The 26,014-nt window shown below is 40.3% G+C and overlaps 2 non-coding genes and 2 pseudogenes across 2 annotated transcripts; 1 reads left to right on the plus strand and 3 right to left on the minus strand.

Annotated features, from left to right (window-relative positions):
• Positions 1-26,014, minus strand: part of LOC129473563 (uncharacterized) — a 687,223-nt pseudogene that overhangs the window by 290,043 nt on the left and 371,166 nt on the right.
• LOC129473768 (heterogeneous nuclear ribonucleoprotein A1-like) lies at positions 6,925-8,321 on the minus strand (annotated as a pseudogene).
• Positions 11,815-11,886, minus strand: TRNAQ-CUG (transfer RNA glutamine (anticodon CUG)). The gene has a single exon. It is a non-coding gene; the product is annotated as a tRNA-Gln (tRNA).
• Positions 25,723-25,804, plus strand: TRNAS-UGA (transfer RNA serine (anticodon UGA)). The gene has a single exon. It is a non-coding gene; the product is annotated as a tRNA-Ser (tRNA).

Raw genomic sequence — 26,014 nt, forward strand, 5'->3', positions numbered from 1 at the left:
AATGTTTCTTATTTTTTGACATCAGTTAGATGACTATCATGCTGTTGTGGCAAACTGACAAGTAACACTTTATCCTCGGACCTGGGAGGACCCCTTATTCTGATGTTTTGATGGAAGGAGACTACGCAGGAGGCATTCCCAGAGACCAAGCTTCCTGCTCCGTCCGCTTCTGATGGTGTTCCAGGAGACACCCGCAACAATTGCGATACGCTCTAACATTTGCTGCAGAATTTTGAGTTGTAGCAATGATTTGAACAACCTCAAACGGCCATCGATGTTTGACTTTTAAAATAAATTTTGGAAGATCCGTATAATGGAAGATTCTGCAATTGATAAAAGGAGTGAGATGCACTTCTATTTACTGAAAGGAAATACACTAGTATTTCAGTCGTAGCCCAGTAAGAGGCTACACTTAGTAAGAGGATACACTAGAAATCCACTTATTGTCAGTTTGAGAGCCTGGTATTGCCTCTGAGAAACTTCATCTTTTCCCCTTGACAACTCCCCCTTTGACCTCCAGTAAACAACTCCCACTGCATCTCAAATCAAAGGTAGAGTTTGACTACCTTTTTTTTTCTTTTTTAAGTTCCCACTTATTTAAATGCCCCTTGAATGCTTATCTGAGCCTCACAAACGATTCTGGGAAACAAAAAGTAGATTTACTCGGTGTGGTTTCCTGGTAGAAGAAAGAGAGATGAGGAGTAAACTCAAGGTCTTAATTTCTTATTCTGTCAGTTTTGGTAAATCATCTCTTGAAAGGAATCTGTCCTAAATTGTCAAATCTATTTACAAAACATTGTTCATACTGCATTCTTAGTATATTCTTGATGTCCATATATAAAATGTAATGTTATCCTATATTTATTCCTGGTATTAGTATTTTCTGTTTTCTCTTCCTTTTGTTGAACAATCCTTGATTTAGAACAATAATTTTGTCAATCTTCCCTAAATGCCTGTTTATGGCTTTGTTGATGCTCTCTGTTTGTTTTGTGTGTGTGTGTGTTCTATCTTTTTATAATCTTGCTTCTAATATTTTAATTTGCTGTTTTCCTCTAAATTACTGAGAAAAAAGCTTTAACATCAAATATTAAAACATCTTTATTCTAATATATGCAAGTAGAACTGTAAATTAGACTTTGGGCACAGTTTAGCTGCATTACACAAATTTTTATATATCTTATTTTGATTATCATTCATTTTAACTAAATGTGATTTCTTTAAGCTATGGCTTTGGATGAGTGTTTTTTCATTTAGTAACATTTTGGGGTTTTGCATTTTATTTCTGATATTGATTTTATTTTTATTATGCTGGGCTCACAGAATATGTTCCATGTCATTTCAATCCTTGTACATTTTTAAAGACTTGCATTAGGGCCCACCAAGGGTATTTAAAAATAATACGTAAATCAACATATAAATAATCAGTAGTATTTCTATACAAAAATAATGACCTAACTGAAAAACAAATCAAGAAAACAATCTCACTTATGATAGCATCAAAAAATAAAATACTTAGGAATAAATTTGACCAAGGAGATGAAAGATTTTTACACTGAAAACTATAAAATGTTGAAAGAAATTAAAGACAATATAAATAAATGGAAAGATATCCAATGTTCATGAATTAGAATAATTAATAGTGTTAAAATGTCCATGCCATCCAAAGCAATATACAAATTCAGTACAGTCCTTATCAAAATTCCAAAGGTACATTCTTCACAGAAGTAGAAAAAATAATCCCCAAATTCTTATGGAATCACACACACACACACACACACACACACACACACATACCAAATAGCCATAGCAATACTGAGAAAGAAAAACAAAGTTGGAGGCCGCACACTTGCTGCTTTAAAATTATATTACAAAGCTAAAATAATCAAGCGGCATAATCATTTCTGCATAGAAACAGAAACAGACCAATGCAACAGAATAGACAGCCCAGAAAAAAACTCGAACATATACTGTCAACTAATTTTTGACAAGGGCATCAAGAGGACACAATGGGGGAAAGAATAATCTCCAATAAATGATGCTTGGAAAACTGGATTTCCACATGCAAAAGAATAAAATTAGACTCTTATACTATACACAAAAATCAACTCAAAATGGAAAAAACACCTAAACATAAGACCTGAACACAAAACTTCCATAAGAAAACAGGGGGAAAGCTCTTTGTCATTGGCCTTGGCAATAATTTTTTGGATATCATGCCAAATGTCCAGGATACAAAAGCAAAAATAAATAAATGGGACCACACCAAACTACAAAGTTTCTGCACAGCAAAGAAAACAATCAACAAAATAAAAAGGCAACTTATGGACTGGGGAAAAGGAGTTAATATTCAAAATTTATAAAAAACTCTTATAACTCCATAGCAGAAAAACAAATAACCTGATTAAAAAATGGCCAAAGAGACTTACCTTCTGAGCACAGCTGGCAGCAGTACAGTCTCATGAAAAATGGGCAAAGGATCTGAACAGACAATTTCGTCAAAGAAGACATAAAAGGGCCAATATGCATATGAAAAGGTGCTCAACATTAATCATCAGGAAAATGCAATATTAAACCACTATAAGATATTACTTCACACCTGTTATGATGGCTATTATCAAAAAGACAAGAGACAACAAATGTTGGCAAGGGTGTGGAGAAAAGGGAACCCTAGTACACTGTTGGTGAGAATGTAGGTTTGTGCAGTCATTATGGAAAACAGCATGAATGTTTCTAAAGAAATTAAACATAGAACTACCATATGACCCAGCAATTCCTCTCCTGGATATGAACCCAAAGGAGATACAATTACTACCTCATAAAGACATCTGCACTCCCACATTCACTGAAGCACTATTCACAATAGCCAAGATATGGAAACAACCTATGTCTGTCAATAGATTAATGGACAAAGAATCTGTGTGTGTGTGTGTGTGTGTGTGTGTCTGTGTGTGTGTAATATTACTCAGCCTTAAAAAAGGAGATCCTGCCATTTGCCACCACATGGATGACCCTGGAGGACATTATTCATAGTGAAATAAGCCAGACATAGAAAGAAATATATTGTGAGATCTTACTTATATGTGGATATATATATTTAAAAAAAAGGTCAAACATACAGAGAGAATAAAAAATTGGTTGCCAGGGGTGGGTGAGGAGAAAAAAAATAGGGTAATATAGGTTAAAGGATACAAAGTAGCAGATATGTAGCATGAACAAGTCTAGAGAACTAATGTACAACATGAGAACTCTAGTGAATTGAATTGTATTATATTAGGGATTTTTGTTAAATGAGTAGAGTTTAGATGCTCTTGTCCAAAAAAAATGTAACTATGTGAGATGATAGATGTTAATTTGCCTGATTGGAACAATCATTTTACTATCTACATATATTTCATAACATCATGTTGTTAGCATCAAATATACACAATACAGTATCTTTTAATAAGTAAATAATGTATATTTTTAGTTGAGTGTAGTGTTCTATATTTGTCATTTAGGTAAATAGATTTGTTTAAATCATATTTATCTATACTGAAATGTCATTAAATGTGTATTGTAAAATTTCTGTGGCCATGGAGGTGCGCTGCTCAGATCTTCCTTCAAGGAAGAACTTGTTTTCGTTGCAAGAAATGCTGTCCACTGACAGCCTCCAAGGCACTTTTACCATCTTCAGCTACAGCACTTTTACCGTCTTCTACAGTGTTCAAACTGAGGTTATTTTCTTTTTGGTGAGCAAAGTGGATGTACGCTAAAGCCTGGCCATTTCCGCTTGGCTGGGGTCTCATCCATGGGCAATCTTTGTACCAAAGCTGGACAAGACTTTCTCAGAGCTGTGCCAAAACCTCAGGCTTTTTCTACTCAATCCTACTTTCTTCCTTCTCTAATTTTGCCCATGCCAGACCCACATCATGGTCTGAAAGCTCTTCCTGCATTCATCTTTCTTTCTCCTCTTTGTTTATTGTTATGGGCATTATTGTCAATAACCTCTTGCACTTCTAACGCATCTTAGTGTTTGCTTTCCAGAGATCCCAAACTTTCACAGCTGGTATCAGAAGAGGTCTGTGAAAGCAGATGGTAAAATGTGATTTGACAACTATATTACTCACTGACTAGCTGGCAAGGAGGACCCTGGCTGGAGTGGTATGAGTGCTCAAGGAGTGTCTGAAACAAAGTGACATATAATTGCTAAAAATTTCTGGTTCTTATATGAGTTCTTGAGATAGATGTTTTAAAAATCTCTATGGTGCGGATGACGTTGTAAAATGTTTGTGTGATGATTCATGTGTTTTTAAGTTGAAAACACGGGTGACAATCCATACAATAATGATTATCTGGCTATTTAAGCAGAGGGGGCTTAACCTACAGAGCCCTGAAGATAGTTAATACAGCATAGTGTCCCTAAAGGTAGAAAAGGCAGGCCAGGCGGGGTGGCTCAGACCTGTAATCCCAGCACTATGAGAGGCCGAGGCGGGTGGATCACGAGGTCAGGAGTTCAAACCAGCCTGACCAACATGGTGAAACCCTGTCTCTACTAAAAATACTGAAATTAGCCGGGTGTGGTGTCCTGCGCCTGTAATCCCAGCTACTCCGGAGGCTAAGGCAGGAGAATCACTTGAACCTGGGAGGGGGAGGTTGCAGTTAGCCGAGATCGTACCACTGCACTCCAGCCTGGGTGACAGAGCGAGTCTCTGTCTAAAAAAAAAGAAAAAAGAAAAGAAAAGGCAGTGAATGTTTGTGCTGCATAATACACAGAATCAAAATAAGCAAGGGCAAATGAACAGGAGGCTGAGAACACTTCCCTAATGTAAAATAATCTTTTAGGCCGGGCGCGGTGGCTTATGCCTGCAATCCCAGCACTTTGGGAGGCCGAGACGGGCGGATCACGAGGTCAGGAGATGGAGATCATCCTGGCTAACACGGTGAAATCCCGTCTTTACTAAAAATACAAAAAAATTAGCCGGGCGTGTTGGTGGGCGCCTGTATTCCCAGCTACTTGGGAGGCTGAGGCAGGAGAATGACGTGAACCCGGGAGGCAGAGCTTGCAGTGAGCCGAAATCGCACCACTGCACTCCAGCCTGGGTTACAGAGAGAGACTCCGTCTCAAAATAATAATAATAATAATAACAATAACAGTCTTTCCGGGCGCAGTGGCTCAGGCCTGTAATCCCAGCACGGGATCCGAGGCGGGCAGATCACCTGAGGTCAGGAGTTTTAGGCTAGCCTGATCAACATGAAGAAACCCTGTCTCTACTAAAAACACCAAATTAGCCGAGCGTGGTGGCATATGCCTGTAATCCCGGCTACTCGGGAAGCTGAGACAGGAGAATCGCTTCAACCCAGGAGGCGGAGGTTGCGGTGAGCTGAGATCATGCCATTGCACTCCAGCCTGGGCAACAAGAGCGAAACTCCGTCCCAAAATAATAATAATAATAATTTAATGAGTTCTTGGACCAAAGCCTGACTCTACTTTTTTTTTTTTGAGACAGTGTCTCGCTCCGTTGCCCAGGCTGGAGTGCAGTGGCGCGATCTTGGCTCACTGCAAGCTCTGCCTCCCGGGCTCACGCCATTCTCCTCCCTCAGCCTCCAGAGTAGCCGGGACTACAGGCGCCCGCCAACACGCCCGGTTAATTTTTTGTATTTTTAGAAGAGACGGGGTTTCACCGAGTTAGACAGGATGGTCTCCATCTCCTAACCTCGTGATCCACCCTCCTCGGCCTCCCAAAGTGCTGGGATTACAGGCCTGAGCCACCGCGCCCGGCCGAAGCCTGACTCTACTTCTAAAAGTTTTACATTTTTTAAATTTTTGTTTTGTTTTATGACTTGTGATTTTTTTAGCTAATTTTGCGTATTCAGTGGAGTTACAAACTCCATTTCTAGGGACTTCTGCTCTTGGGAAGCTGGAAGAGGAAAAAAAAAACTGTCGTCCAAACCTTCACACACAACAGCAAAGGCAAAGTGGGGAATCTAGACTTCCATCAAGCTGTAACAAGGTGCTTTCCTTTTACCTCCAACACACACACACACACACACACACACACACACACACACACACACACACACTTCTCGAAGAAAGCAGAATAGGGAGCTCAGACTTTCATTGCCCCAGGCTGTAAAGAACCCTCTACCCCCAGTCCAGAATGAAAGTCAAATAGCCAGATATCTACTTCCATGTTATTTCTGGAATCCTTGAGCCTAATTTTTTTTTTTTTTTTTGAGATGGAGTCTCCCTCTGTCGCCCAGGCTGGGGTGCAATGACACGATCTCTTCTCACTGTAAACTCTGCCTTCTGGGTTCAAGCGATTCTCCTGCCTCAGCCTTCTAAAGTGCTGGAATTACAAATGTGAGCTACTGCGCCTGGCCGGGTGAACTCTTTTAATGGTGAACTTCAAGTCACAACACTATCAGTTCAACTACACCAAGGTTACTGAAGATAATGGCTTCTCCACCCAAGCAGGTCGTATACAAATTCCAAATACAATGTGGCATCACCCTGAAGGAATTCCCTTCACACTGTTGGGGAAATTTACCAAGATGGCTTCAGAGTAGACTAACTTTACACAGTACATTTTTAAAAGAGACACATTTATTCAGAGTCATGATTAGACTATTACATTTGGCACCCAACAGCATAGGTGCAAAAAAAAAAAAAAAAAAAAAAACCACTACATTAAAACCCTTTGTTGAAATGATTTATACTTTCCTCAGAACAGAAACTAAAATAACCTATTATACAATTAGTCACAAATACAGTCTTCAAGTTTTTTGCCCATACACATGAGTATTTGTCTAATACATGTCTTCTTTGTAGCAGTTAGGCCCTTCCGCCACTGGGCTTGGCTGAGTTCACAAATCGGTTGTAATCTGCAGCTTCCCTGTCACTTCTTTGACTCTCCCTTCCTGGTAAGCTTTGTTTCCTGGTAGTAATTAAAATCTTCTACCACTGCCATAGCTACTGCTGCTACTGGAACTGCCATAGCCACCTTGGTTTCATGGTTTGGCAAAGAATTGGCCTCCACCACCATAGGGACCAGAGCTTCTGCCTCCAAAGTTTCCTCCCTTTATGGGTCCAAAATTTAAAGACCGATCGTTGTAATTGCCAAAATCATTGTAGCTTCCACCACCTCCAAAATTGCTTCCATCATTATCAAATCCATTATAGCCATTCCCACTGCCACCATATCTACCACCACCACATCTGCCACAAAAGACAGCACAACCACTGAAGTTTCCTCCATGACCGAAGTTGTCATTCTCACCAAAACCACCTCCAACGCCACCACCAAAGTTTTCAGAACCACTTGGACCTCTTTGGCTGGATGAAGCACTAACCATCTTTTGCTTTGACAGGGCTTTCCTAAAGTCACAGTTGTGGCCATTCACAGTATGGTATTTCTGAATGACAATCCTATCCATGGAGTCATGGTCATCAAAAGTGACAAGGCAAAGCCCCTATTCTTTTTTTTTTTTTTTTTTTTTTTGAGACGGAGTCTCGCTCTGTCGCCCAGGCTGGAGTGCAGTGGCGCAATCTCGGCTCACTGCAAGCTCCGCCTCCCACAAAGCCCCTATTCTTGCCACTGCCTCGGTCAGTCATGATTTCAATCACTTCAATTTTTCCATACTGTTCAATACAATCTCTTAGTTTATGTTCTTCAGTTCTTCTTTAACATCTTTATCACAGTTAAGTGGGCACCTGGTCTTTGAGAATCTTCTCTTGAAACAGCTCTCTTTGATTCCACAAATCTTCCATCCACCTTGTGTGGCCTTGCATTCATGGCTGCATCCACCTTTTCCATAGTGGCATATGTGACAAACCCAAAGCCCCTAGAGTGCTTGGTGTTTGGATCTTTCTTTACTACACAGTCTGTGAGCGTTCCCTATTGCTCAAAATGGCTCCTCAGGCTCTCATCAGTTGTTTCAAAGCTCAACCCTCAACCCTGCAGTGGCTCATGCCTGTAATCCTAGCACTCTGGGAGGCCAGCCTGGCCAACATAGTGAAACCCCGTCTGTACTATACACACACACACACACACACACACACAATTAGCTGGGCGTGGTGGTGCCCGCCTGTAGTCTCAGCTACTGGGGAGGCTGAGGCAGGAGAATCACTTGAACTCAAGAGGCGGAGGTTGCAGTGATCCCAGATTGCACCACTGCACTCCTCCAGCTTGGAGACAGAAGGAGACTGTCTCAAAAAAAAAAAAAAAAAAAAAAAAAAAATACACAAAACTCAACCCTCCAATGACAATGAAAAGCTTCAGCAGCTGTTCAGGCTCTTTAGGAGACACTGACTTAGAATATGATGGCAGTGGGAAGAAAGGCATTTAACAGTGCTTCCTCAGCAGCATCCACAGGTAGAAAAGGCCAGGTTTAGTTTTATTATCTGAATAGTATAGTTGTCTTATTTTATTTATTTATTTATTTATTAGTACTGTTATTGTTTAGTACAAGAATAAGAATTTTAGCTATTAAGCATTGAGTGAAAATCTCCTTGTGAGCTTTATTTGTTAAGATACTGTCAATCATTGAAATATGAATGGATTTTTACTATTTTAGGGATAAAATGCTTCACTAATTAATAATTTGTGAAAAACTTTATATTTTATGTAATATTAAGAATTAATAAAATTGAAATTAATATAAAGAAGTTAATACAAATATAGGAGTTCTTTAGATTGCTGTATAGGAAGAACATCATATACTTTTATTCTCAACCAATATTATAAATATTCACATTAGAATAAAATGAAGAATAATAAAGTTGTAATTATATCTTAATTCTTCATTTCTAGAATACTTAAAAATACCTTCAAAAACTATTTTCTATATCAGCCTTGAGTCTTTAAACAAAAGTTCTATTTGACAATTTTTTTCATTTTGTCAAAATAATTTAAAAGCAAAATGTCTATTTTGTCACATTAAACTTTCACAAGGGGGAAACGTTCCAAAATTTTGTATTATATCATGATAAATCTTTGTTTATGCAAGTATAATAAAGTCTTTGAAGAAAAGAGGAAATGTTTAGAAGCAATGAAGTCCATCTAAGTTAAAAGTGGGCATCTATTTTTTGGCCCAGCTGTGCTGTAGGGTGACTGAAGAAAAATCTAGTAAATGATATTGATATACAATGATATCAACCTTTGAAATTTTGACCAGTAAAGTTTTGATTATAATACAATTCTTATAGTAATATATTAATATAAAATATAATACATTAAATATAATGCTAATAATAATTAGTTTTTCAATAAAATTCTTAAATTTTTACATCCTGGCATTTTATTCACAGCAAAGGGGCACTACTGTGTAGCTTTGGCCATGACCTCAGACAAGTACGAATTTCATAGTCAGTCATTAAGCATTTGCATGAATTATAACTTTAGTAAACAGTTCTAAAAATTATCTTTTATTATGATAAATTTCTCCAGTATAATTTGATCCTTATTACAACATCCCATTTTGTGTATTACTGTTATTCATCATTTTAGCTCCATTTTGTTTCTACATCTCAAAATTTAGTAATTATTAACTAATATTTTAACAGATTATTTAACAAATATTAGTTTTGTAGAGACAGGGACTCACCATGTTGCTCAGGCTGGTCACCAACTCCTGGCCTTAAGTGACCCACCCACCTCACCCTCTGAAACTGGAAATTATAGGCATGAACCACTGTGCACGGCCTATTTTAACAGATTCTGTGGCTGAATCATAATGAAAGAGAAAATTGATGGAAAAAGAAAAGTTTAGGAAGAAAAGAAATTATAGATAATCATATTGATGAACATGGTGGTCTAATATGCCTAAGACTTCATATGACTAGGGAGAATTCTCTACCAATGAACTGTGCATCCTCAATGGTACTGTCATAACTAAATTCCTGCTATGGACTGAATGTTTGTGTCCCCCTCAAATTCATATGTGGAAGCCTCTCTCTCTCTTTCCTTCTCTCTCTCTTTCTCTCTCTGTCTCTGCCCCCACTATGTGAGGATAGAGCAAGAGGACAGTAAGCTGCAAATGAAGAAGGGAGGGCTCACCAGACATTGAATCAGCTGGAACCTTGATTTTGGGTTTCCCAGCCTTCAGAATTGTGAGAAATAAATGTTTGTTGTTTAAGTCAACCGACATTATATAGTTATAGCAGTCCAAACTGTCTAAAACAATTTCCTAGGCTTCTATGTAGCTAGGATGGCAGGCATGTGCCCTAAGTTTTGCCAGTCAGATGTATTTCTTCTTTCAGAAGAAACTGTATATAAACAAGGGAGAAAAACTCCAAAATTATGTATTTTATCATGATAAATCTTTATGCAAGTATAATAAAGTCTATGAAGAAATGTTTAGAAACGAATTAGGTCCATCTAGATTAAAGGTAAGCATCTATTTTCTTGCAACATTTGCGTTGGTAAGGGTAATGAATAGATATCTGCTAAGTGCAGGTAGATATTTAAGCTTTTAGAGGCAGTGGTGGCATAAGTCCTAGCAAAGGCATTCCATGCTGGGGAACATAATGCGGCTAGCAGTTAACACTAGAAAATGCATGAGGAATCAGAAGGAATGGGTAGTACAATATAAAAGGGCAAATAATCATTATGTGTGGAAGCATTTGGAAAATGAAAATGACAACTCAAAGTTATAAATTCTCCATTAAATGTATGGTTGCAGAATCAGGAATTTCCTCTGCAGTAAAATAATTTTTAATTTTTGTGACTCAAGAACTGCCATAATTCAAAATCAAATTTATATTATAAACAACTCCAGGTTTCCCATTAATGGAAAGATGAATGAATGAGCTGTGGCACGTTCATATTACACAGCAGCTAACATGAAATCAATGAATGAATGGTAGCTACATACAACAAAAGAGATGACTACTTTTAGCAATACAAGATTAAATGAAAAAAGATTATAATATATAGCCTGATACCCTGTATCCACAATTAAAATACACAATTTTATAAATACTAACAGATAAGATCAAACTAAGGAAAGCACTTCGTCCTGACTTCTTCAGAGACCCAGTAACTTCTTTGTGTTTCCTTAAGTTGTAGCAAATCCAAACATTTACCAGAAAATAAACTAACTTGCAACAAGAGACATTTAGTTTTATGAAGACAAAATAATCACAGAGACATCCTAGGATACAATTTTAAAGCTCTATCATTCTATGGGACATATTCAGCACTGACAGCAATTCTGTGTAGTGGGTTAATGTCATAGAAATGACCAACAGAGCACCACGGAAGCACTTAGAAGGTGTATATGGATATTTACTTACCATGTTGACAGTGATTGAAGTTACCATGTGAGGATCCAATAGTGTTCAAATACCTAAGAGAGTTTAAGCAATTTTTATTTAAAGTACAGATTTATTTTCACGAATCCTTGTTTCTCAGTGGCAAATGAAACACTTATAAATTCTAGTGATTGCACCTAAAAGGCATTATAAAGCCTCCTTCTCTTGGGAAAAAGATACGTACAAGAATCTTTCCCTCAAATCTGTTGAGTCCTTTTTGTCCTCTGAAGTGAATTAACCGCATTTCATAAAGCAATAAATCAAATAAAAAGTTTGACTCAACTCCAATTATTTTAGGCATTAGAATATCTGTTAGGTGGTGGTGAGGAGGGTAGTAAAAGGAAGGAGGTATGAGGAAGGGTTTCCTGCTCTGAAGATAGAGCAGAGAGTCAGTGGGCCCCGTACAGAGCCCGCGTCATACTTTGGGTTCATATGAACTGGAGATTCCTACCAATCATATCTAAGAGGGAAATTTATTTTAGAAAGAAAAAAATAGTGAGGAAGCAAGAGAAAAGAAACCCCGCAGGTTCCACCGAGATTTGAACTCGGATCGCTGGATTCAGAGTCCAGAGTGCTAACCATTACACCATGGAACCTCACGGTGGCTGTTTATTGTAACGCTCCTTCCTGAAGGAATATATCTTCATTTCTGAATTCAAGCTGTCTTCCCTTTAAGAACCTAAGTTTCTACCCTCAAGTTCCTTATCTGCCGCTATCACACAAGTTCCCTTTTCGTTTCGCACAGGGCTCTTCGTGCAAGATCCGAGAGCGAATCTGTTTCCAGGGGCAGATAAGGTAAGTCCGTGCCTCCCCTAGACTCTTAGCAACAGCCTGCGGGGCTCCCCAGCCTCGGTTCGGCGGCCCTCAGCCGGGCTGCCCCGACGCAGGGCGAGAGGGCACCAACCTAGCCGCGCTGACAGATTGCATTGTTGGAAGAACCGCGATGCTCGCCGCCTCCCGAGCGTTTGTCCGGCGTTCTTTGCTCCTAACGCTAGGAACACTTTTGAAAGTTCAATTTCGTAACATATAAATTATGGATGACTTCAATTCAGGCGGCGTGTCAACTAGTCCTGGCTGGGGCGTTGCCGAGGGTAAAAAACAAAAAACAGGACACCAAAAGATGCTTTCTGCTTCCCGGGAAGTCTCCACCTCGTGGATACCAAAGGGTAAAGCACTGTTAAAAGCTCGAATATTTGCAAAGCAGGATTTTGTAATTAGTTTCTCACTGATAAAGCTTTGACTTGGTCTTTTTCAATGGGATTAACTGTAAGCCTCTCCCAAAATATTCAGCAGTAAAAATTTACTGGTGCCAAGACCTGGACGTGACTTGTCTAGGACTGTTCATTGCAGGAGATAAAAGCGATCTTATATTGCCAAACAGAAAGGCTGAGGAAGGAGGCAGAGGGTCTTTCAGAGTAAATAATCGCAGGTGATAGGATCTGAACCTTCCCAACAAGATCACATGAGAGGTATCGGCATTTGCCAAAATGACTTTATTGCCTAGATACGTCTAGTATGATGGACAAAAATCCTTCCTGCTTAAATTAGGCGGCACTGTCACTACGAGGTTAAAATTGGCCCCGCCCGTAGGGCCGTATGCTCTGCGGCATGAGCTGCAATGGCCGCTGTACAGTGGCAAAGAGAATATCCGTACATATCTCATCCAATCCATCTTCTCCCAGCCCTGTGACTTTCTGATCCGCTCACTACCAGAAAGCAAGACAGAATGAAACCCTCTTACCAAACGGGATAACTAAAGGTGGTTTCCAGCAGCCTCTGGAACAAGAAGCATGAGGATCCTAAGTATTTTCAATAAAAATCTAGCCCACTGGAGGCTTTTGAAAAACTGAAGGTCCATGTAACGAATTTAAGATGAGCATTTCTAAGGGCTAGGGCTTGCACCAAGTTCCGTGCTCTCTGAAAAAAAAATATTAAAAATATATGCCTGTAATGGTCAAAGCTGAAACAATTTGAGCAACAATAAATACAAGACTTCAAACCAATGTCTACAGCTTCCCTGATGTGCAACAAATCTCAGTTTTTCAAGGAATCTCCTGAGCAGAATTCCAAATAGCTCCACCCCTTCATTGTGGGCTCTGCATAGTGATTGCTCTACAGAATACAGTATGAAAAAGGGTAGGAAAGTAACCGGTGAATAAATCCCAAAAGCACTACACCAGCAGTGATAAGCCATGTTGATAGTATATAGTCTTGATATAATGTGATAAAAATGGCACTTTAGGCCAAGCATGGTGGTTTATGCCTGTAATCCCAGCACTTTGGGAGGCCGAGGCAGCTGGATCACTTGAGGCCAGGAGTTCAAGACCAGCCAGGCCAATATGGTGAAACCCTGTCTCTACTAAAAATACAAAAATTAGCCAGGCGTGGTGGCCGATGCCTGTAGTCCCAGCTGCTCAGGAGGCTGAGGCAGGAGAATCACTTGAACCCGGGAGGCGGAGGTTGCAGAGAGCCGAGATGGTGCCACTGCATTCCAGGCTGAGTGACAGAGGGAGACCCTGTCTCAAGACAAACAAACAAACAAACAAAAAACCTCCACTTTACCTCTGCAGTCTTGCTCCCTTCAACCCCTAACTCCAATCTAATAATGAGAAAAATATCAGACAAATCCTAGTTGAAGGACATTCTACAAAATACCTGCTCAATACTCTTCAAAACTGTCAAGATTGTCAAAATCAAGGAAAGTCTAAGAACTGCCACAGCCAAGAGAGCTTAGGTAGTCATGATGACTAAAAATAACATAGAATTCTGAATAGGATCCTGGAACAGAGAAAGGAAATTAGGTAAAAATGAAGGAAATCTAACATATTCATTTTAGTTAATAATAATGTATACATATTTGTTAATTGTTTGTAACAAATGTACCATACCAATGTAAGATTTTAATAATTAGGAAAACTGAGTATGGGCATATATGGGAACTCTCCTTTCTATCTTCCCAATTAAATGGAAATTATTGCTCACTGGAATAAGAACAAAAATGTGACCAAATGAAGTTATTTCTTCAAAACGAATTCAGAACTCTGGCTTGCAATGTGCATCAATTGCAATTCTCCTCTTTTTGCTTAATGAGCCACATTATCAGACCTAGTGACACAGCTTGCACAGCCTACAACTGACCTGAGAGTATACGGACTTGAAAATAGGAAGGACAAATTTTTGTGCCATGCCCACTGCTGCCCTTAGTGCTGTGGACACAGAATTGAGCAGGACACTAAGCATTGGCCCTGCCTGTGGAAATTTCAGTTTGTAGTGATGGGATATTGGCTAAAAACTGTGAATAAAGTAACACCCACACAGAGAAAGTTAGGGAAAACTGCAGATGACTGGAAACTAACAGCCTAGATAAACTGAGAAGCTCAAATAAGCTGGATAGTTGAGTTTAGGCAGGGATTGAAGATGGTATTTAGAAGACAGTGTTGGCCCAAACCTTTTCACATACTATGAGATACAAGACAGGGATGTAGTCTGTGGACTGGTTGTCTGGGCGGCCATACCATAGTGGATGTAAAAGAAGAGCTGAGAAAAAGTGGAAGGATAGACTGAGACCATGGATCAGGCCAGGGCTTCGAGGTTGTTTGTTTTAGGAGCACAAGTATCTGCTTTGAACTGTAAACTTCAGGGAGCGACAGAAGTGACTTTGGGGAACTTACGAGATTCCCATTGTCCTTTTGCCCTCAGTATAACCGAAAATTTCTTTGTTCCCTGCCATGCTGAAGTTGGTTCTGCACCAGGAGCTACTGGTACCAGTCTTTGGGAATTGGTTTGGGAATTGGTCTTCATGTTTGCTCATAGTCATTTTATTTATTTCCCAAAAAATAAAATGCTGATGGAAAATTCCTCTCCCTCAAATTCCCAATGTCAAGAAGTTAGTAAAGATTTGTACAATATTTTTTTGCTCTGGGCTCCAGATCATATTGAATAAAATCTAGGAAACCCCTTTCTCAGAAAGATGCCCCTAGCTACACACATATACCATTTTGAAAACTATCTCAAGGTGTTCATAAAACACTTGAGGTCCATGGATCTCAGGCTAAGAATCCTCTGCACTTGATATTCCTCTCTATGTCATCTAGCGTAATTTTTAACTAATAAAAAATGAATTTTATAAGCAGAAATTAAGCATCATACTACTGAACTAAAATTGTCTTTTAATTGTGCATGAACATTTAATTAATCTTGGTCTTGTAAATTAGGTCACAGGTGCACCCATAACAAGCCAAAATACTAGTTAAACCAGTTCTAAGAGGGCTCCTGGGGTGTATATTCCTGACAGAGCAGTTTGGGGATACTTGGCGCAGACCTAAGTAGGTCAGACAGTGGAGAAGAACAGGTGCATATTTATCACAGGGTAATTTGACCTCTACTGAGATAATTTGTTATAGAGAATTGTACTGGTTTCTGTTTGGTGCTGATTCTATCCTGTTCAAACAAGGAAAGTATACACTTCAAAATTGCACTATATACATTTATTCATTAAGGACTAATTCTCAAACTTTGAACATCAGAGAGGCAGTCTCTTCCAGGTGCAACCCTCATGACTATAGCTGATTTTGGACCCCATTCTCCCAAATTATTTCTTATATAATTATTATCATTATAATAAATGTGCCCAATACATTATTTTATAAGCCAAATGGATATGACTATAGCTGATTTTGGACCTCATTTTCTCAAATTATTTCTTATATAATTATTATCATTATAATAAATGTGCACAATACATTATTTTATAAGCCAAATGGATTGGCAAGGTGTTTTTTTTTGTTTGTTTGTTTTTCTATCAAAACACAAGGAAGCAGAGGACTGGATGTGTCAGGGCTGACTCGCGGGCTGTGTAGGGCTCAGGGGGCCGGCGGACCAGGGTTTGGTGGATGGGAGGGCGCCGTCCTGGGGCCGCGGCGGCCGAGAGTGGGAGATGGCGGCGCGATGGAGCAGCGAGAACGTGGTAGTAGAGTTTCGTGACTCCCAGGCAACTGCGACGTCTGTGACTGTCTTGGGCAACGTGCAGTGCTTTCTGACGGCAGATTGTTATACATCGTCAATCTCGATGCCGCTTTCGAAGGTCACCGAAAGATCTGTCGCCAGAGCAAATGGAACATTGGAGCTGTGCAGTGGAAACCTCGTGACAGCTTTGTACACTATTTTGCAGCTTCAGAGGACCACTCTGTAGACTGGGTCTGTTCTTGTCAGGAAAGGCAGTCTGCAGAAGGAAAGCGTCTGAGCAAAGAAAGAAGAGAAACTTTGTCGGCTTGAGAAGGAACAGAAAGCCGCCCTTCCCAGCCATTTCCAAAACAGGGTCTGACTTTTAACCATGGATGTCCGAGGTTGCACTGATTTTCAGGGCTATTCTGAAAGAGAAAGGGAGAGACAGTCTCCTGCCTTTCCACTCTCAACCTCTTTCCTGGGTGATAGAAGGGAACTCTTTTAGTCGGTTTATACCTCGGTGCCCTTATTCCCCTCTCACCCTCAGCCCCTGATCGTCTACTCCAGGGTTTTTTAACCTTGGCACTACTGGCATGTTAGACCAGGTCATTTTTTGTGGTGGGGGCTGTCCTGTGCATTGTAGGAAGTTCAGTAGCATCCCTGGCCCCTACGTACTAGATCTCAGTAGTATTCTCCCCATCTCTTGTTATGACAATCAAAAATGTCTCTAGACACTGTCAGATGTCCTCTGGGAAGCAAAATCACCTCTGATTGGGAACCACTGATTTAGGCTGACACCTCAGTACTTGTACTTAGTGGATTAACACTGCATTTGTTCAGGAGTGCTAAGGAAGACAGCCTTTTTTTGTTTGTTTGTTTTTTCACAATTAATCATTTTCAAGTGAACAATTCAATACCCTTCACTACATTCGCAGTGTTGTGTAACCACCACCTTTATCTAGTTCCAAAACATTTCTATCCCTCCAGGGTAAAACCCCTTACTCATTAAGCAGTTTCTCCCCATTCCTCCCTCCCTCATAACCCCTGGCAACCACCCCAGTCTGCGTGCTCTCAATGGACTGACCTATTCTGGATCTTTCATATAAATAAAATCATAAGAAAAACAAAGAAGCACAGCATTTTCCTGTTCCAAACTCTCTAAACTGAATTTAGATTTCCTAGTGGCAACTGTCCAGTTGCTTTTCACTCCTAGTTCTATGACCTTGGGCAAGGAACTTCATCTCTTTGTGTTTTAGTTTCCTCAACTGTAAAACTGGAATAAGAAGTACACTTACGGGTTATTGAGAGAATTCAGCGAGAACTTTGAACAGTGCCTGACACTTCATAAGCACAATTGATTGTGGTGGTTATTGTTGCCCTGCTTGCTTGCTTGCTTGCTTTCTTTCTTTCTTTCTTTCTTTCTTTCTTTCTTTCTTTCTTTCTTTCTTTTTTTCTTTCTTTCTCTTTCTTTCTCTCTGCCTGCCTGCCTGCCTGCCTGCCTGCTTGCTTGCTTGCTTGCTTTCTTGCTTTCTTTCTTTCTTTCTTTCTTTCTTTCTTTCTTTCTTTCTCTCTCTCTCTCTCTCTTTCTTTCTTTCAAGACAGAGTGTCGCTGTGTCACCCAGGCTGGTGTGATCTCGGCTCACTGCAACCTCTGCCTCCTGGATTCTAAGCCTTTCTCCTGCCTCAGCCTACAGAGTAGCTGGGATTACAGGCACGCACTACCACTCCTGGCTAATTTTGTATTTTTGGTAGAGACGGGGTTTCACCATGTTGGCCAGGGTGGTCTCAGACTCCTGACCTTAGCTGATTCACCCACCTCAGCCTCCTAAAGTGCTGGGATTACAGGCATGAGCCACCACACCTGGCCGCCCTGCTATTTCTTGGTTCCTCAATTTTAGACCTCATGCTGCATATCATCCAGGTATGCTGGCCCCATTCTGCATCTTGTTGTCTGCCCTGGTGCTGATCAGTATGGACATTTTCAATGGGCTTCTTTATCCTCTGACTCCTGCTTGAGTTTGGCCAAGAGAATACCTACGAGAGATCCAGAGGGAGGGTGAAGAGTGAGGCTGCTATATTGATCGTCTGGTTCTGTTGGCTGCAGTCTGAATCCCCCAAGAAATGTCCCAACATCTGCCAGGAAGCCTCTCTACACAGCCCTCTCCAAAGAGCTGCAGGTCCCTGGCTCCATCTTATGCCCATCAAGCTCAAGGGTAGTGCGGTAATCCGTAAAACCCTTGTTATTGCCCTACATGCTGCCCATTTATTTGTAAATAATAATTTAAATAAATTATCCTCAACTTTTCTAGTTCAAGTAAACATTCCACTTCCTGCTCATGTCCTGATTGATACAGATATCTAAAGACTTCCCACTCTGAAAGAAAATAGATATAGTTCTTCCATATAGCCTAAAACACAAATATACTTATCTACCCTCATCTTTCAATGTATTTCTATCATAGTATTGTGGCTAAATAATATTAAGTGTTTTCCTTATTATGTCCATGGAAATATTGTTCACTGCAGGATCACTTGTATACTACAACTACATTCTCTTGTTTTTCCTGATTTGAATACTGCCTCTTTTGTTTGTTTGCCTCCTTTCTGTGTTTCTAATACTAATTTGTCCCCCAACTCTGTTCCAATGCTGCAAAATACTTCTGAATTTGGTCATTTTTCAGTTCCTTTTTTTAAAACTTGTCCAATCTGAACTGGTTAATCTCTAGGTCTGCTTTATAGAGATCATGCTGATGCTTCTCCATCTGCCGAAGAGCCAGCCCCTTTACCGCTCACCTGTGTTGAATCGTTTTTTTGTTAAGTCACAAGTCTCCTGGTTTACTCCCTATTTTTGGTGGAGAAGATCCTCCAACAGCTTTCTGAGAAAAGATAAATTTTTTGAGATTTTGCATTTGGCAATCTCAAGCCTGTTTGTGCTCAGATGCATTCCTAGCCACTCCCTTGGTCATCTCTGTAGTGCCAGTGGCTGGCCCCTGCCGCTGCATTTCCACTAATGGCCGCTGACTTCTGCCTGAGTTCAGCCAATAGAAGACAATGAAGGAATATTGAGAGATAGAGGGATGAAGGAAGTCAGGATATTTCTTGCTTTCCCTCCGTTTCTTGCAGCATTTCTGGCAGCAGTTGTGTCTCCTCCATGGCTCCAGATCCTGCCAGACCCGCCTGCTCCAGAGGGAGATCCCACTCTTTAGGTTCAGATTTCTACCTCCCTCCCCAATTGGCTTCTTTGATCTTCCACCACCTCTGTAACCAATTCCCTGCCTGAAAGACACTGGAGTTTAAGTCTTCATGAGGTCTCTGTTTCCTGCTTATGACCTAAAAAATATGATGCATTTCTGAAAATATATTTATTCAGACTTCATAAGTGATTTTAGTTTGGTCAGGTAGGGATTTCTAGTGTGAAAATAATTTTATCTTAGAATTCTGTGAGCATTACTCTGTTGTCTTCTTGTTATCAGTGTGGTAATGAATTTAAATGCCATTCTAAAGTAGATGCTCTGGATAATTCATGTTCTTTTTGTTTTGTTTTGTTTTGTTTTTGTATTTGTTTTGTTTTGTTTTTGTTTTTTGTTTGTTTGTTTTGGTCCCTTGTGCTGGGCAGTAGGTGGATCCTTTGGATCCTTTTTAGGTTTAGAAAATTTAAAAGGCCGGGCGCGGTAGCTCATACCTGTAATCCCAGCATTTTGGGAGGCCAAGGTGGGTGGATCACCAGAGGTCAGGAGTTTGAGACCAGCCTCACCAACATGGAGAAACCCTGTCTCTATTACAAATACAAAATTAGCCGGGTGTGGTAGTGTATGCCTGTAATCCCAGCTACTTGGAAGGATGAGGCACAAGAATTGCTTGAATCCGGGAGTTGGAGGTTGCAGTGAGCCAACATCGCACCATTGCACTCCAGCCTGGACAACAAGAGCAAAACTCCATCTCAAAAAAACAAACAAAGAGAAAAGAAAATTTTATTGCATTCATTAATAGTTTTCCCTATCTATTTTATTTGTTGTCTTTCCATGAAACTTTCAATCATGTTGTTGAAACTTCTAGACTTGTCTTCTAATTTTCTTATCTTTTATTCTATTTTTCCATTTTTCTTTTTTGTCCCTTTTTGTGGGAAATGTTCTCAACTTTGTCTTCTAACCCTTCTGTTAAACTTTTTTCTATCATCATATTTGTTATTTTCTTTTCTCTTTTGAGATAGGGTCTTATTTTGTCACCCAGGCCGGAGTGATCTCAGCTCACTGCAGCCTCAGCCTCCCAGGCTTCAGCTCCTCAAGTAGCTGGGACTACAGGTGTGCACCACCACGCCTGGCTAATTTTTTTGTATTTTTCGTGGATATGTGGTTTTGCCATGTGGCCCCGGCTTCTTTTCCTTTTTTTTTTTTTTAATATTATTCTTTGGAGATATTTATTTAGGATTAAAAGGAAGGATTTTTTAAAAAATTAGAATGGTGGCCAAAGGGAAAAGCACATTTCTTTTGCTCCTTTAGATGTTGCCCTTTGATGTAACTGTAGTACATTCAAGTGGACCTGTCCACTAGGAGGACTCAGGAGAGAAGTCGGGCCTGGAGATAAAGATCCAGTTGTCATCTTCATGGAGATTGCCAAGGAGGGGAATGACGGAAACATGAGAAAAAGGCTGCTGACAGTCTTGGAAATAACTTAGTGGTCTCAGCTTCTGCCTGTAGCAACTTGGGGGTTCCTTTCTGGTCAGATACCTTCTGGAAATTTTTGTTTTTAATGAATTGAGATTTTACACCTTCACCTTCAATTTGCAGTTTAATACCTTCAGCGTGGGCAGGGTGATCAATACACCCTGTAGATTGAAACCACAGTGGCATGCTTCCACAGCCATACTCTCAGAGCTTCCCTAACACTACATAATTTTCTTGGCTGACATACTCCTGCCCCCTGCCCATATTTGTTATTTTCAAGGGTTCTTGTTCCCCTTAATGCTCTTTAAAAAGTCATAGCATCTTAGTGAGCTATGACAGCAGCACTGCACTCCAGCCTGGGCCACAGAGTGAGACCCTGTCTTGAAATGATAATAATAATAATAGAATAGTATCTTATCATTCTCATATATACAGAATGCTATCTTATTTCCCTGAGGATGTTTTTGTTTTTTGCTTCTGTTACCTATTTACCTCTATTTCCACCAGGCTCTCTTTCATTTGGTACCTATCTTTTCTCCAATTTCTGGTGGCATATACCAGTTCAGTCATATTTAGGAGGTAGACCCCAAAACCTAATTGGTACTATGGGCATGGTATGCCAATAAATAGGCCTCATTCTAGAATGATTGTGTATGATAGGCCATTTCAATCCAGACCCTTGATATGTCCATATCTATGGGTCAGTTTTCTTATGATGGTCCATTTTCTTGGGGAGCAGAGTCTTTCAATCTTCTGCATGTTTAGGGCTAGAGGTAGAGAAAGCTCAGCTGTCCATACTTTCTGAAACAGAAAAGGAGCTTCAGGTGTCCTATGGAGACTTTCATTCCATCTCCCAATTTTCAATATGCGCTTCACTCCCAATTTCAATTATACCTGGTATCTTTAAGTCAAGAGCATCTCTGGACCTTGTTTTCCCAAAATAAACCCTCTATGAAGGAGGGGCAGTACAGACTAATGAGCCTAAGGTTACATGATTCTAACAACTTCTTTTTTGTTTGTTTGTTTGTTTTTGAGATGGAGTCTTGCTCTGTTCCCCAGGCTGGAGTGCAATGGCACGATCTCGGCTCACTGTAAACTCCGCCTCCCAGGTTGAAGCGATTCTCGTGCGTCAGCCTCCCAAGTAGCTGGGATCACAAGCGCACATCACCACGCCCGGCTAATGTTTGTATTTTTAGTAGAGACGGGGTTTCACCATGTTGGTCAGGCTGGTCTTGAACTCCTGACCTCTTGATTCACCCACCTCGGCCTCCCAAGGGGCTGGGATTACAGGAATGAGCCACCGCGACCGGCCAGTTCTTCCAACTCTTAAGCCTTTCCAAGAATCTGTGATATCAACTTCATTATTGTGGGCTTCCCACCTTGCAAACAGGTTTCAGCTTTGTCCGCTCTAACTCAATTACTATTTATCCAACTCCCTTCTGTCTCCCAAATTTTGTTGATAACTGTGGTATCCACCTAAATTAATGTTTCCTACTCCATAGTACAGTGTTGTCTGTGGGAATAAGCTACCCAGCCAAAGTCTGTACTTACCAAGTCTTCTTACACCTCAGTGAGGCCATATGATTCGTTATAATCAATAAATCATGAATGCAAGTAGCATGTTTTTCTCCAGGCCTTTAAGAAATGTGCACTTTCTCAAGCTTTAGGGGATAATGGATTCATAAGATGGAATGGGTCTGGAACCTTGAATCACCACAGGACAAAAAACAGGTTCCTCTTTCTTTGCTGACACAAAAATCTGCAATCTACTGTTACATGAGTAAGACATAAATCTCAGGCTGAGGCGGGCGGATCACCTGAGGTCGGGAGTTTGAGACCAGCCTGACCAACATGGAGAAACCCCCGTCTCTACTAAAATTACAAAAAATTAGCCGGTCGTGGTGGTGCATACCTGTAATCCCAGCTACTCTGGAGGCTGAGGCAGGAGAATCGCTAGAACTCGGGAGGCGGAGGTTGCGGTGAGCCGAGATGGAGCCATTGCACTCCAGACTGGGCAACAAGAGTGAAACTCCGTCTCAAAAAAAAAAAAAAAAAAAAGAGACATAAATTTCCATTGCATCAAGCTACTTTAATTTGGGAAGCAAACAATGTTTTTTACTGTCTGTTATTTGCTCTCATGCTCTCTTCATCATTGTAGGTTTACACATTTTTGAATTGCTTTTATTGTCAACTTATGGACATCTTAAGAAAGCAAAAATAATAAAGTCCTGGGTTTCACTACCATTTTAACCAGAAGTCCCCTTGAACAGTGTGACCACTTGAGCCAAATGTTTGACTACTGAGTAACTTCAAAGTGCTTGTATCTAAGGACTATTTTTTCCCTGTTCCAGCAATAAAATACTATTTCTGCCCTTTCGTTTTTAAACCTGAATAATGATGTTTGCTTCACATCATAGAAAAACAAAGAAAAAACCCACTATGATCCTACAACCCAGGCACAGCTAGCAATACATTGGTGTATTCTCTCACACCTCCCAAATATGTATAATGCAAAAATTTTACGTGAGGTTATACAATATATGCATTTTAAAAATTCTCCTCTTTTCATTTAACATTTTATCACATGCTTCTTGCCTGAACTATCACAATCTTTTCGAAAATACTGTTAGTTTATTTATTTATTTATTTTTGCTATCCACTAGTAAGAGTTGCAAAATATCATTTTTATTGGCTTTGTAGTATTTTTTCAGGTAGATACAACCTATATTACATAATCATCTTCCCTCCCATTACTGGAAATGTTTGTTATTTTAATTATTTCATTATTATAACAAAATATCATGTATCTTTGAACATAAATGATTTCTTTTAGTTTGGATTGTTTCGCTAAGTGAGTTTTCTTCAAAATGAAGTGAATCAGCTGGGCGCGGTGGCTCACGCCTGTTATCCCAGCACTTTGGGAGGCCGAGGCAGGCGGATCATGAGGTCAGGAGTTCAAGACCATCTGGCCAACATGGTGAAACTAAAAATACTAAAAATACAGAAAAAAAAATTAGCTGGACGTGATGGTGCATACCTGTAATCCCAGCTACTCAAGAGGCTGAGGCAGGAGAATCGCTTGAACCAGGGAGTCGGAGGTTGCAGTGAGCCAAGGTCCTGCCACTGCACTCCAAGCCTGGTGACAGAGCAAGACTCCATCTCAAGGAAAAAAAAAAAAAGAAGTGAGTCACCATTTGCACGAGCTTCCTGGTGGAATGGAGAAGTGCTAAGGCAGCAACAGCAAGGATCTTGTTCCAAGAACATGGGTAAGGGAGCTGATTGGTTTTCTAAGACTGCCCTAACAAATTACCATAAACTGGGTAACTTGACAGATTTATTCTCTCATAGCTCTAGAAGCCAGAAATCTAAAATCAAGATTTTGTCCAGGTTGGTTGTTTTCTAGATGCTCTGAGGGAAAATCTGAGACCTCTTTCCTTGCTCCTGATGATTGAAGAAAATCCTTGGCATTCTTGGTTTGTAATTGCATCACTCCAGTCTCTGCTTCCCTCTCAACATAGCTTTTGAACTGGTGACTATATGTCTGTGTCTCTAAATTTCCCATTTCCTATAAGGACAGCAGTCACTCGATTACTGGATTTAGAGCCTACCTGAATCCAGCATGACCTTCTCTTAACTTGATTAAATCAGCAAAGACTGTTTTCAAATAGGTCACGCTCACAGGTACCACAGGTTAGGATTTCAGCATATCTTTCTGGGCAACACAATGTAGTTCACTTCAGGAGCAACTGTCTTTTTGTCTGCCCTAAACGAAAATGAATGTGGGAAAACTATATCTGCAAGAGAGTTCGAAGGTCTCAGATGTAAAAGGGATTCTCCCGTTTGTATCTGAAAGTCTGTCTGAAACTACTTGGTGGCACTTTGGCCAAGCATTTCAATTCCCAGAACTCAAAGCTGTAATCCCTGATATTCCCCATTAAAGAATAAACAATAAAAGCCTGGTTCTGTAGTGTTTCCCTGAACCAACAGTCTTTAATCCTAGGAGGGAAAAAGGTATTAATATAGCTAGATTTAATGTGGCATTCACAAGCTCTTTTACGTTAGGAGGGACAGAGAATGTTCTCAAGCTGGAAAATTTTGGAAAACATGTTATCTAAGCTTCTCCATGTTCCCCTGGCTCCTGGGACTGACTGCTTCCCTTCCTGGGGAAGGTGAAAAGGAGTTAGCTTTTCCTGAGAGGATGGAGACCTTCCCATCAACTTTTTCTTCAGAGGGTCCACGAGGGCTAGGTCTTCCCTGCCCCTTCTCATCCTGCACCCCTGCTCAAATTGGGTTTCAACGAATTCTTTAAGCCAGAGAAAGGACAAAGCAGTTTAAAGCTGTTGAAGATATTTCTGGCTTAGTATTCAATACTGAAAGCAAAAGCAAATGACTCCAAGGTCATAATTCTTTCAAATTTCCTCTAGCAGGTTTCCTGTGCCATTGTCATTTGAGGGTGTGAAGCTACTGGGATCAGACCCTCAGCTCCAAACTCCCTTTCTGCTGGTTTCTCACAAATACCTGTGAACAGGTGCATCAACCATGACTAGCAAGTGGAGTTCTAGCGGGAGAGAAAATCCAAGTCTCTTGTCTCGGAATGCTCCTTTGAACTCCACTTTTCTCAAGTGAATTCCAATTCACTATGGATGACTTACTTCATCTAAAAGCTGGAAGCTCTTAATGCACCTAGAAAATTCTTTGTTATTAGACTTAGTAACCAGGCACCAAAACATCTTTTACTGTGGTATCTATTTAGCATACTACCCAAGAATGGCACACTGCTCACATCTTGAAAAGCTTAAACCAAGGGCCTTATCTCGGTGTTGCGTAGTCGTGGCCGAGTGGTTAAGGCGATGGACTTGAAATCCATTGGGGTTTCCCCGCGCAGGTTCGAATCCTGCCGGCTACGGTTTTACCCTGACTTCGCCCAAATAGTTTCCTTCTAATCACACCCCAAAGACAACTGAGTCTCCTGGAGTATAGTTGTGCCATCTCCTTTGGTAACACTACGTTGTACTCTGCATTCTAGTTGTCATCATCATTGTTAACCCTGCTTTATAGTTTACCTCTTTCTCTGAGTCCATTGCCTTCCTCCTCCTCCGACATCCGAGACAACTGT

This window comes from Symphalangus syndactylus, chromosome 23, assembly GCF_028878055.3.
Source record: "Symphalangus syndactylus isolate Jambi chromosome 23, NHGRI_mSymSyn1-v2.1_pri, whole genome shotgun sequence".
Lineage (NCBI taxonomy): Eukaryota > Metazoa > Chordata > Mammalia > Primates > Hylobatidae > Symphalangus > Symphalangus syndactylus.